Below are 10997 nucleotides of genomic sequence, written 5' to 3'. Positions count from 1 at the left end.
GCGTTAGCCAAAGTGAACCCAGGAGGGGAGGTGGTTTTGCTCTTTAGTATCATTAAGGTCCTGATTGTTGAGGCGTATTCCTGGAATTTCTCGGCCATGTTGCAGATAGGAAACCTCAACTTGCTTGCTGAAAAATCTCCTGAGAGCCAATCCAGCCTTTTGTGGAAGTGAGTGGGAATCTTTCCCCAAAAACGTATTTTTCGCTGGAAGCCTTTGGTCTTTCCAATCCAGCTGTGCCCCTTCTGCCACCCCAGATCAGAGGTAAAAAGCTGATCAGGTCCCCACTTGATGGTGGGAGCAGCCAGATGTCCCTCCTCTGCAATCCCCCTACCTCAGCACTCGTTGGGCTCTTCCTCCGCAGCTCCGGAGAGCGAGCTGCGCAGCCGCGATAAGCTAGAGCGAGACAAGTCGCCGCTGTGGGGTGGTCTCAGTGTCGCCCTCCTGTGGTGAACCCCGGGTATTGCACCCCGCCAACATTATGGTGCGGTCTCTGTCGCCATCATGTGGTGAAACGGAGGCACTGCACCCGTTACGCTGCTCGGAATCCCCTCTGCCCGAGTTAAAGCGCAAACGAGCCCAGGTGCCAGTCAATAGCACGAGTTTTATTTGACGGTAAATAAGAAACCCGTTTTAGCAGCCTGGCTTCCAATTCAAGAAATTGAAAGCACAGAAATAAACCGCATTTATAAGTGTGAGGTGTGGACTCAGCTTCTCTCTCTGACTGCTCTGGGAGTCGAGGTAACATTTTAATGTTAGAGAGTCAAGGCATTACTTTATTATCTGGCCAGGATGTTGTTGTGGCCAGGATGTACCACAGCAATCATCTCATCTACACATAGCCCGGGTGTGCAGAGAGAATCATTTCATGACACACAGCTTTTACTCGATTTTTCAGATATTTTACACAGTAAAAATACATAGGAAAGCATTGGGTCAGTGTTCATCGGTCTAAAGTTGAGCAAACTCCCAGTATTCAGTTTTCTATTGGACCTGAATCTCTTCGCCTCTGATGCTAATTAGATTCTCCATTCTCCAGTTTTTCTTATCAGTCTTTTTTCCGGGCTAGGATGTCTTCAGCCCTGCTGGAGGTGGTCTGGGGTAGCCGTTTGTGATATCCATCGTGTCTTGTTGATAACTACAAGGTCCTGGCGAATGTTCTGTTAATAGTCTTCATCTTTTTGGTTAACTTCGGGGTCACACCCAATCTGTTGGTATGCTGAGTTCACCAGACCTCATCTGGTGGAGCAAAAGCCTGGAAGAAACTTAAAATTCCTTTTCCCAGGGTAAAGACAAACAAAACCTTCGACTAAAGTTTTACAAAATTTTAAACCTGATATATTTTCCAACACTCTCACTGTACCTTGACCTCCATCCTCTGATCTCTACCAGTCCCTGCACACAGCCAAGACCCAGAGGATTTGCTGTTGGCTTCCTATTTTTCAGCACAGGGGATTCAAAAGGGACCAAGGTTTTTGCAGGGACTGGTAAAAAAGCTGCTTTTCAATACCAGCAGGATCTCCCAGCAAACTGGCTGCCTTATGTATCCGTGGAAGGCACATGGCAGGAGCAGTGGAAAGCTGTGCTTCACCAGGTACCAGGTAGGCACAAATTCATTAAGAAAATAATAAATGGATCGCAGCTGGCATATCTTAGCAAATCATTATACAATCTCTGGCTCTCTGAATCAGTTTAAAAATATTATTATCACTACTATCCAGCTTCTCGGTCTTTTACAGTAGTAATTTCTATTTTACCCTAAATCAGTGTGAAATGTGATTTTTCAGGAGGAAACAGCAGGTAAACCTGGAGAGGATGTTTAATTTCTGTGCAGCGCAGGATCGTGCCCATTTCTGCGGTCCCCCCTTGTAAAACCCCATTTATATAAAATCCCCCTTTTTGGGGGAGACCGAAGTTCAGCTACAGGTGAGCAGCTCCAGAGAGGAAACTGTGCAGACACGAAAAGCTAGAGGAAACTTTAAAATACTAAACAAAAAAAAAAAAAAAAAAACCACAAAACAAAAAAAAAAAAAAATCCTTGAAACTGCCTTTAGAGACTGCAAGAGAAACAAACATGTCACGAGTGCAGCGTTCCAACTGCTTTAAAAATCACCCTTCTTGGGCGAATTCCCAGTATGCGCAGCAGACTCTGCACAGCCTCCCAGGCGTTTTGAACAGAAGCCGGGAAATTAGCAGTGGAAATGCCTTCAGGCAAGCTAAGTCCTGCTTTTTCCATCTCTGCCGGAATCTCCAGCGCCTGCAGAAGGAGGAGCCGGGAGCAACCCAGCGTCCCAGGCGATGATCAGCTGAACGCAGTGAATTTCAGGCGAACCGAGCCGAGTTCAAGCGAGTTCTGAGGCACCGAAGCGACTCGAGCCGAGCCGAGCGCAGCCGAGTTCACACGAGCCCGGCCGCGTTCAGCCGAGCCCAGCCGCACCGCAGCGAGCCAGACGAGCTCCGCCGAACCGAACTCAGTGCAGCCGAACCCAACCGCACCGAGCCCGGCTCAGGCGCACGGAAATTCAGCTGCGCTCGCATTCCCGCCTGGGTAAAGAGTCGAGGAATCTGCTGAATTCCGACACACGAGCAAGAGCAGCAGCAGAAGCTCCACATGAAATTCATTCTCCCCCCGTGCCCCCCACCGCCCCCCCTCCCCCGGAACCGCCACAGTCACGAGAGGCAAAGACACTGACAGGACACCGGAACTTTATTTGCTTCCAAAAATCCTTGGTGGCTTTCTCCCGAAAGACACTCACAGTGACACCTCGGGCACATCCCACAGTATCGCCGCACTTCAAAGCCCCGGCGGGATGGAGCAGCGATTGCAAGCCATTCCTGTGGCAAGCGCTCCTCCCCGGCAGACGCCCCGGGGGCCATCAATTATGGGCAGGGCAGTCAGCGCCTAATGAAGCGCCGCCCGAGCCTGCGCTCCCGCTGGGAGCCATCGGCGCGATGCCCGCGGCTCCCCGCAGCGGCGAACACCGAGCGCCGGTGCCGAACGTCAGGCGGCGCCGCTTTTCCGCGCAGCGCCTCGGCCCGGCGCGCGCCGCCTCAGGGAGCCGAGCCGAGCTCCGCCGAACAGCCGACGTTTACCGAAAAAAGCCGGCAATAGCCGGGAAAAGCCGGCGTTTACCGAAAAAAGCCGGCGTTTACCGAAAAAAGCCGGCAATAGCCGGGAAAAGCCGGCGTTTACCGAAAAAAGCCGGCAATAGCCGGGAAAAGCCGGCGTTTACCGAAAAAAGCCGGAAATAGCCGGGAAAAGCCGGCGTTTACCGAAAAAAGCCGGAAATAGCCGGGAAAAGCCGGAAAAGGCCGAAAAAAGCCGGAAATAGCCGGGAAAAGCCGGAAATAGCCGGGAAAAGCCGAGGTCAGCCGAACAGCCGACGTTAACCGGAAAAAGCCGAGGTCAGCCGAACTGCCGATTTCCAGCGAACCCACCCGAGTTCAGCCGAACTCCCGACTTCTACCGAACCCACACGGACTCAGGCGACCTCAGGCGCGCCGAGCTCAGCGCGGACTAAGCTCACGAGTTCAGGCGCAGCGAGCCAAAGCTCACGGAGTTCAGCCGAACCCATCCTTGTTACCGCTCTTAATGGGGATATTTATTTCACCGTGCGTAAGACGCGCCGTGGCGTTCCTGGGATCAGGCCCTGCAGCACCTCTGCAAACCGCAACAGCGCCGGGTTACAGACACCCAAGGGATTCCCCTGCTCTCCGAGTCCCACACGGCACAGAATTGCTCTTGGCTCCACGGCTGACATGGAGGTGAGGCGGCTGCTTTGCAGCACATGTTCCGTTTGCTCTCAAAGAATCGCATTTTACAGGCTGAAAGGCATAAATATCGCTTAGTCCAGAGCGGTCCGGGGAACAAGTGAGGAAACGTTCGAAGGTGGGGCGGGGCATAATAATTGCAACACAGTTTTGGCTCTATTTGTCCCTGACAGATCAATTTAACTCAGTTATCGCAGGCATCACAGAGGTGAAGCGGCATGTTTTGTTGAGGGGAAGACTTCTGTGTTGAGGGATCATCGATTACTGAAATAACAGCCCTGCAGGAGTGGGGGGGAATTTGCTGAGGGATTCTTAGCAGAACCACCTACACGACTGGCAAAAGCTACCCAGACCTCAAAGCTACCCAGTCCTCTTGTTTTGATTTTTCAGCTATTCAGCTCTTACATGACTGGAGCAGTTGCTCTCCCCAAACCCACCGAATTCATAACTTAGTATTTTCCAGCCCCTAAAGACAGCCCAAACCCTGCAGCTGCAGGGCGCCTATGCACCTGAGCAATAACCCCAACCACACAAAGATAACGTTGCTATCTTTTATATTACTGTTTATATTGATATTACTTTTATATTTCTCTTCTATAATACTGTTTTCCCGTGTTTCCCTGAGGTGAATGGGTAACTGCCTTCCACACATTTATTTCTACAGAGCAGCAGCTGTACTTGCAGCAAACACAGCCCAGGACAGAGCAGAGTGGCCTCCACCATGCAGGAGCAGCAAGACAGGCCCCTCCAGCCCACTTCTGTAAATTTGAAAAGCGTGAGAACAGTTAAGGACATTTCACGGAGTTACTTCAGGGCAGTTCAATGAGTTTTGGAGCCTGCAATACCCAACAGTGGTTTATTTCTACCCTTCTGTACCCAAGGCCTCGTTTCTCTGAACGACAGGTACGCTCAAGCATTATTACCTGGACAAAGATGAAACTCAATTTAAGCCTCAGGAGTTGTTTTCCTGCTCTCCAGGTTTTCTCCCTCCCTGTAATTCACACACCTCCCGCCCTTTTCCCTCCTGGCACAGCAGTGGAGTGAACTAAGAGAAAAACAGAAATTAATTTGTAAAATAGATGGAGAGTTGTTTTTAACACAGGCAGATAATGAGAGGAGAAGGGAATGGTTTTAAACCAGAAGAGGGGAGATTTGGATAGGTTGTGTACAGAAGCATCCTGAATTTAAGCAAATCTTAGTTGTCTAGGATTTCTTCTGCTCCCTTTAGCAGAAGCTTGAGCTCCCATATGAAAGCTTGTGGACGGATGTGAACTACTCTGGAAGCAGCTGAATTAGCGATTGGCTTGGTGCCCACAGCTCTGCCCCAGGGACCTGTCAGAACTCCCTCTGTGTACAAACCCCAGCTGATGAAGCGACTCGTCTTACAGGCTCTGAACAGAGATCTCCCAGTGTGTTTCAAGAGAAAGAACTTGAAAGTTTGGTCTTCCTAATGGCATTCCTGATCTTGGAGAGGAAGCAGCTGCAGAACCATCTCCGGCTGACACCACCAGAAGACACTGATGGCATCACAACCTCTGCTTTGGCCAGAAATTTGTAAGTATTTATTCACATCTCCATGTTTCTGTCGAGGTTTATCTGTTGTACTGCCGCTGTTCATCCTGAGCAGACAGTTCACTGATTGACAGTTAACTAACTGTAGTCAATCAAAGTCAATAAACAGCTTTGGTCCTGACGTGGTTTGAATTATGGGAACCAAAAAGGTGTGAGTCATGACCGTGACACTGACCTGGGGATCTTTCTGAGTTTTGCAGAGACGGGTGTTCTCGTCCTGGAGGTTCTGACCAAGCCTGATCACCTCCCCCTGGGCAGAGCAGAGATCACCAAACGGTCCCAACTCTCTCCCAGCCACCCCGCCAGAGGGTCTTCCGCTGTGGTGTCACCGACATCGGATAAACTCGGAGAGCTGCAGGTAGCTCTGATGTCTTTGCTCGTTACTGCAAATTGTGTGCTGTGCCACTGCTGGAATCAGGTGCGGGACCCAGCTGTACAGGGCACCCTGCAGGCATGCTCTCTGTCCAAGGCATTGCTGAGCTAAGGGAACGAATGAAAAAACACATGCTGCGGGTGCTGACTCCGGTTTATTCAGTGGGGCAGTAGAGAACAGTGCGCGGTGCCGGCAGGGTGCGGTACCTCTGTTTCACCACAGCGTCTCAGCCACACCTCGGTCACATTGAAACGACCTGCAGAGTGGGGGGGGCGGGGGGGAAGGGAAGGGAATAAAAAGTGCCCAACACACCAGTCAGAGGATTTGGCAGCCTGGCTTCCCATTCAAGAAATCGAAAGCACAGAAATAAACCGCATTTATAAATGTGAGAAGCTTCATGCAGCAAATAAATGTTTTCCTAAGTTGAGTAATTTTTGTTCCTTGTAAAAGGTGGAATTTTAAAGGACTATTTCAGTGCAGCCCTGCACATCTGCCAGCACTGCAAATCACACTGGAGTCTCCCTGAACCACTAATCCCGTCCTCTTTTGGTGGAATTCTCTTCAGGTGGAATCTTGCACGTGTTTGCACTGAGCTGAACCTGGATGAGGATAAAGTCAGCTTAGCCTAAACTTTCTATCCCACTGCCTCGTTTGCTTTTCACACAAGCCCCGCAGCCCTCTGGACGAGGCCGTTCCGTGTTGGATGTGCGGCGCCTCCCACAACACCTGTAAAGGGATTTACTGGGTGGCAGAGTGGTTGTGGTGGTTTGGATTGGCCCAAAACATCAGTGAAGTGTTTTTAACATCTAGGAGAAATTTGGACCCCTCAGAAGCTGTTCTAGTAGGCCTAGGGAGGTGTCTGAGGGGTGGGGTGTGGCACAAAGATGGCTCCTGTGTGTCCTGAGTGCAAGTTCTGGGAGTTTTTACATCAAGTCCGGCAGAGCCAATCTCTGGTGGCTCTGAAGGTGATGGAAATGCCATCGGCCGAGTTTGGGCCAATTGGAGGTGCTGGTTACACCTCTGTGAAAACATATTTAAGAAAAATTCAAAACAAAGCAGGCGCGCACTTCTTCCACTTCTTTGTAGTTGGAGGAGGAGGAGGAGGTGGAGGTGAAAATATGTAGAGGGAGAACAGCATGGAGAGTGCCAAGGTCAGTGAAGAAGGTGGGGGAGGAGGTGCTCCAGTGCTGGAGCTGAAAACCCTCTGCTAGCCACAGTGAAGGCCATGGGGGGGGCAGGAGGTCCCCCTGCAGCCCATGGAGTCCACAGGAGTGCAGAAATTCTGCCCACGGCCCACGCCAGAAGGGCAGGTGGATGCCTGGAAAAGACTGTGAACCAGTGGGAGTCTCATTTAAGAGTTAAAACTGCAAAGGCCTTGCAAGGGAGAGAAAGGCCTTGCTCCTGGGATGGAAGCAGCCTGGCCTCGGCTCGGGAGAGTCTGCACAGCACCCTATGGACAACGAGACTCATGTTGCAGCAGAATTTCGGGCGGGATGCTGCTCGTGAGATTGGACCCACGCCAAACAAGTTCCCAGAGGACTGTCTCTCATGGGAAGGACCCCTGGCTAAGTAGAGAACCTCTTTTCCTGATTGGAATGACCAGAGGACCCCTCAACCTGCTCCCTGTCTGTGTTGCTGGTTTGGAAAGAGGGAAGGGGGGGGTGAGTGCAGAGACTGCTTCTTAAGAGGGTGGGGGTGAGAGCAGAAAACTGTCTGGAGAGAGAGAGAGAGAGAGAGAGAGAAAGAAACAAGTAGAGATAAAGAGTATTTGTAGTAGAAGAATTGTAGTGATGAATACATTGGAGTATCTGCTCTGTGGACTGAAAAGAGGCCCCACAGCCTGCCCCCCCCCCCCTCCCCGGCTTGTGGATTGTAAAGGAGGAAAGGGGGTGAATACTATAGGTTCGTAAGAGGGAGGGGGGAGTGAACAAAATAATGCATGAAAAGTTTATTTTTGCCTTGCATTTATCCTCCAATTCTGTTAGGTAATTAAATCACCTTTTGCAACTTTAAGCTTGAAGCCTGTTTGCCCTTTTTCGTGCGTCCTCCTGGCAAGGTCCTGTCTCAAACCCATGACAGTGGTAAATCAAAAATACAGCTGTGCTGTGCAGCCACAGTGTCGAACTGTGAACCACTCCCGCTGTTTCCAAGGTCTGAAGAATTCCAGGGGCAATCCTGATCCTCATCCACAGCACCGGATTTTGCATCAGTGCTCTCTGAAAGTAAGCGAAAAAGAAAAAAGAGGCTTATAGAACAACAGAAAATAAGCTTTCCTTCATCACCATTTCCCAAACAGCGTTCAGAACCCCTCCAATGCACGGTAAGAGAGGAAGAATCGTATCAATTAATACCTTACACCCTTAGACTCTGGTGAAACTTCTCCCACAGCTCCCAGAATGTGCTCTCAACCCCTGCTTAAAAGACTTAGGAGTAGCCCGGATTTTTCCATCATCTGCAAATGCAGATTTAAGCAGGGATTAAAGTCCCTTGGCAGAGCTCACCTACTTCACATGGGTGCCTGTGGCTGAGAAGTCCCATTTCGCAGAACCATGGAATATTCTGAGCTGGAAAGGGATTCACCACAAGGATGATAAAAATCCAACTCCAGCTTGGGAATTCAACCCCGGAGAATTTCCATGCAGCTCTCCCTCAGCCACACTCTGAGGTACCACCCGGACATGGTGCTCGACCCTTCCTCCAAACACTGATGGTGAAAGGACTGGGAGACTGATCCCAGCACCTGCCACCTTCCCCCTGGGGCTGCTCTGGGCAGTGATGCCTTTGCCGTTGCGGCTGGGAAAGCCTGATCCAGCTGTCGCTCTCCGGGAGGGAGCACTGGGAAGCAGGACCAACCCTCCCTCCACACCCCCCAGGAATGACCATTCCCTCTGTCCAGATGTCCCAGTACGAGCCCCTCCCTCCCTGCAGACCCCTCCGGTCACGGCCGCGCCCTCCCTTCAAGCCCCCCTCTCTCCAGACCCCTCGATGACCACTCCCTCCGTCCAGATCCCGGCATACCGCGCCTCCCTCCGTTGTAGATCCCCCCGTAAAGACCACCCGTCCCTCCAGACCCCCGGTACGAGCTCCGCTCCCGGCAGAGCCTGCGCTCCGTTGTCACCTCTCCCCCAAAGCCCCCCTCCCCGATCTCCGCCCCCGCCCTTCCCCCGCCCACGCCGTGCGCATCTTGCATCCGGACCGGCCGCCGCGGCGGGAGGCGGCCCAGACGCGGCTGCTTCTCCGGGGCCGACGTGCCGGCGAGGGACGCGGCGGGAGCACCGGGAACAGCCCCCCGAGCCGCCCCGGCGCACCCGCGCGCACGGCACCAAGGGAAACGTAGTCCGCGCCTCCGCTGCGCCCTGCGGGGCGCGGGGCACGCCGGGAGCTGTAGTTCCCCGCCGCGGCGGCCGCTGCCGGGCGCGAGCGGGATGCGGCGGAGGGCAGGGGCGGAGAGGGACGGGGCGGCGGAGCGGGGCTCGGGGGGAGACGGCGGGGAGAGAAGAGCGCCGGGACGGGGCGGGGCGGGAAGCGGCGCGGGCGCTCGGGGTGATGTACGGGGTCGCTGACGCCGCCCGTCCCCGCAGGTCCCGGCGACTCCCCCGCCGCCAGCGGCCTCCCGCCGCTCGTCCGGGGCCAGCCGCGCTGCTTCCTGCGCTGCACCGTGTCCCGCCTGCCGCGGGCGACCCCGCAGCCGCCCGCCGTGCTCCGCCTGCGCTGGTGGGGGGAGAGCTCCGGCGGCACGGTGCTCCAGCCCGCGTCCCGGTGGCAAGTCATTAAAATTTGATTTATTTGCTCTCTGCGGTTGCAATTTCATTGTCCTTGTTTTCCCGTCGTGAAAAATGCATTTTTTGATTAGAGGCAAGAAACTCCAGCGAATCGCCCCGGGGCTGAACGATCTCCAGCCTGCTCAGCAAAGGCAGCCCCTGCAGCCAGGGAATCGGGGTGCCCACGCTGCCAGCTGGGAGCTGCAGTTGCCCATCCTCGTGGAGTGATTTCCCCTTCCCTCCTGCACATCCCACACCCACTGCCTTCCCCCTGCTCTGCCCGGCACGCCAAGGCCAACCTCCAAACAAACTGCTGGTGAGTTGCCCAGATGAGGGCTGGCAAAGCCACTGTGCTGGAGCAGAGAGAAGGAATTAACGGGGAGGATTAATGCAAAGGAGTGCCATAAATTCATGGTGTTAATTCTGAGCAGCTGGCAAACAACTGGGACACTCTTTCTATCTGCTGCAGCACAGCGGCGCTGGGGAGAGTTCCCTGGGGCTTGGCTGGGAGCTGTCCCGAGCTGGGCATGGATTTGAGCTGTCCTAAATGTTCTGTGAAGAGCAAAAGGACCCTCTGTGGGTGCAGTGGGTGAGCCTCCGTGTCCAGAGGCGAAACTCCCCTTCGTGGCAGCATCGCCTCTCCAGCTCAGCACTCTGCCCTCAGCTCAGGCAGGCAGCCACGGATTTTAGGGAGCTCCAAAAGCAGATCCAGGCAATCAAGGCATGGTCAAGAAGCCCGGAATACTGACCCTCTGGAGGCTGGCAGTCAGTGGGGAGGGAAGGAACTGCGTTAACCAAAGTGAACCCAGGAGGGGAGGTGGTTTTGCTCTTTAGTATCATTAAGGTCCTGATTGTTGAGGCGTATTCCTGGAATTTCTCGGCCATGTTGCAGATAGGAAACCTCAACTTGCTTGCTGAAAAATCTCCTGAGAGCCAATCCAGCCTTTTGTGGAAGTTAGTGGGAATCTTTCCCCAAAAACGTATTTTTCGCTGGAAGCCTTTGGTCTTTCCAATCCAGCTGTGCCCCTTTTGCCACCCCAGATCAGAGGTAAAAAGCTGATCAGGTCCCCACTTGGTGGGAGCAGCCAGATGTCCCTCCTCTGCAATCCCCACCTCAGCACTCGTTGGGATCTTCCTCCGCAGCTCCGGAGAGCGAGCTGCGCAGCCGCGATAAGCTAGAGCGAGACAAGTCGCCGCTGTGGGGTGGTCTCAGTGTCGCCCTCCTGTGGTGAACCCCGGGTATTGCACCCCGCCAACGTTATGGCGCGGTCTCTGTCGCCATCATGTGGTGAAACGGAGGCACTGCACCCGTTATGCTGCTCGGAATCCCCTCTGCCCGAGTTAAAGCGCAAACGAGCCCAGGTGCCAGTCAATAGCACGAGTTTTATTTGACGGTAAATAAGAAACCCGTTTTAGCAGCCTGGCTTCCAATTCAAGAAATGGAAAGCACAGAAATAAACCACATTTATAAGTGTGAGGTGTGGACTCAGCTTCTCTCTCTGACTGCTCTGGGAGTCGAGGTA

The 10997-nt window shown here is 53.4% G+C and overlaps 2 long non-coding RNA genes across 2 annotated transcripts; one reads left to right on the top strand and one right to left on the bottom strand.

Annotated features, from left to right (window-relative positions):
- Positions 1-2686: 2686 nt before the first annotated feature.
- LOC146420959 (uncharacterized) lies at positions 2687-4830 on the bottom strand. The gene is made up of 2 exons (XR_014848866.1): positions 4692-4830; positions 2687-3822 (listed from the first exon to the last, which is right to left on the bottom strand). It is a non-coding gene; the product is annotated as an uncharacterized LOC146420959 (long non-coding RNA).
- Positions 3628-5982, top strand: LOC146420958 (uncharacterized). Its single transcript, XR_014848865.1, has 3 exons — positions 3628-3762; positions 4433-5322; positions 5541-5982. It is a non-coding gene; the product is annotated as an uncharacterized LOC146420958 (long non-coding RNA).
- The last annotated feature ends 5015 nt before the right edge of the window (positions 5983-10997 follow it).

Source organism: Lichenostomus cassidix, unplaced genomic scaffold, assembly GCF_008360975.1.
Source record: "Lichenostomus cassidix isolate B80296 unplaced genomic scaffold, HeHo_3.0 HiC_scaffold_632, whole genome shotgun sequence".
In the NCBI taxonomy this organism is placed as follows: domain Eukaryota; kingdom Metazoa; phylum Chordata; class Aves; order Passeriformes; family Meliphagidae; genus Lichenostomus; species Lichenostomus cassidix.
Note: the sequence above shows the minus strand (reverse complement) of the source record. Positions and strands in the feature narration are given on the sequence as shown.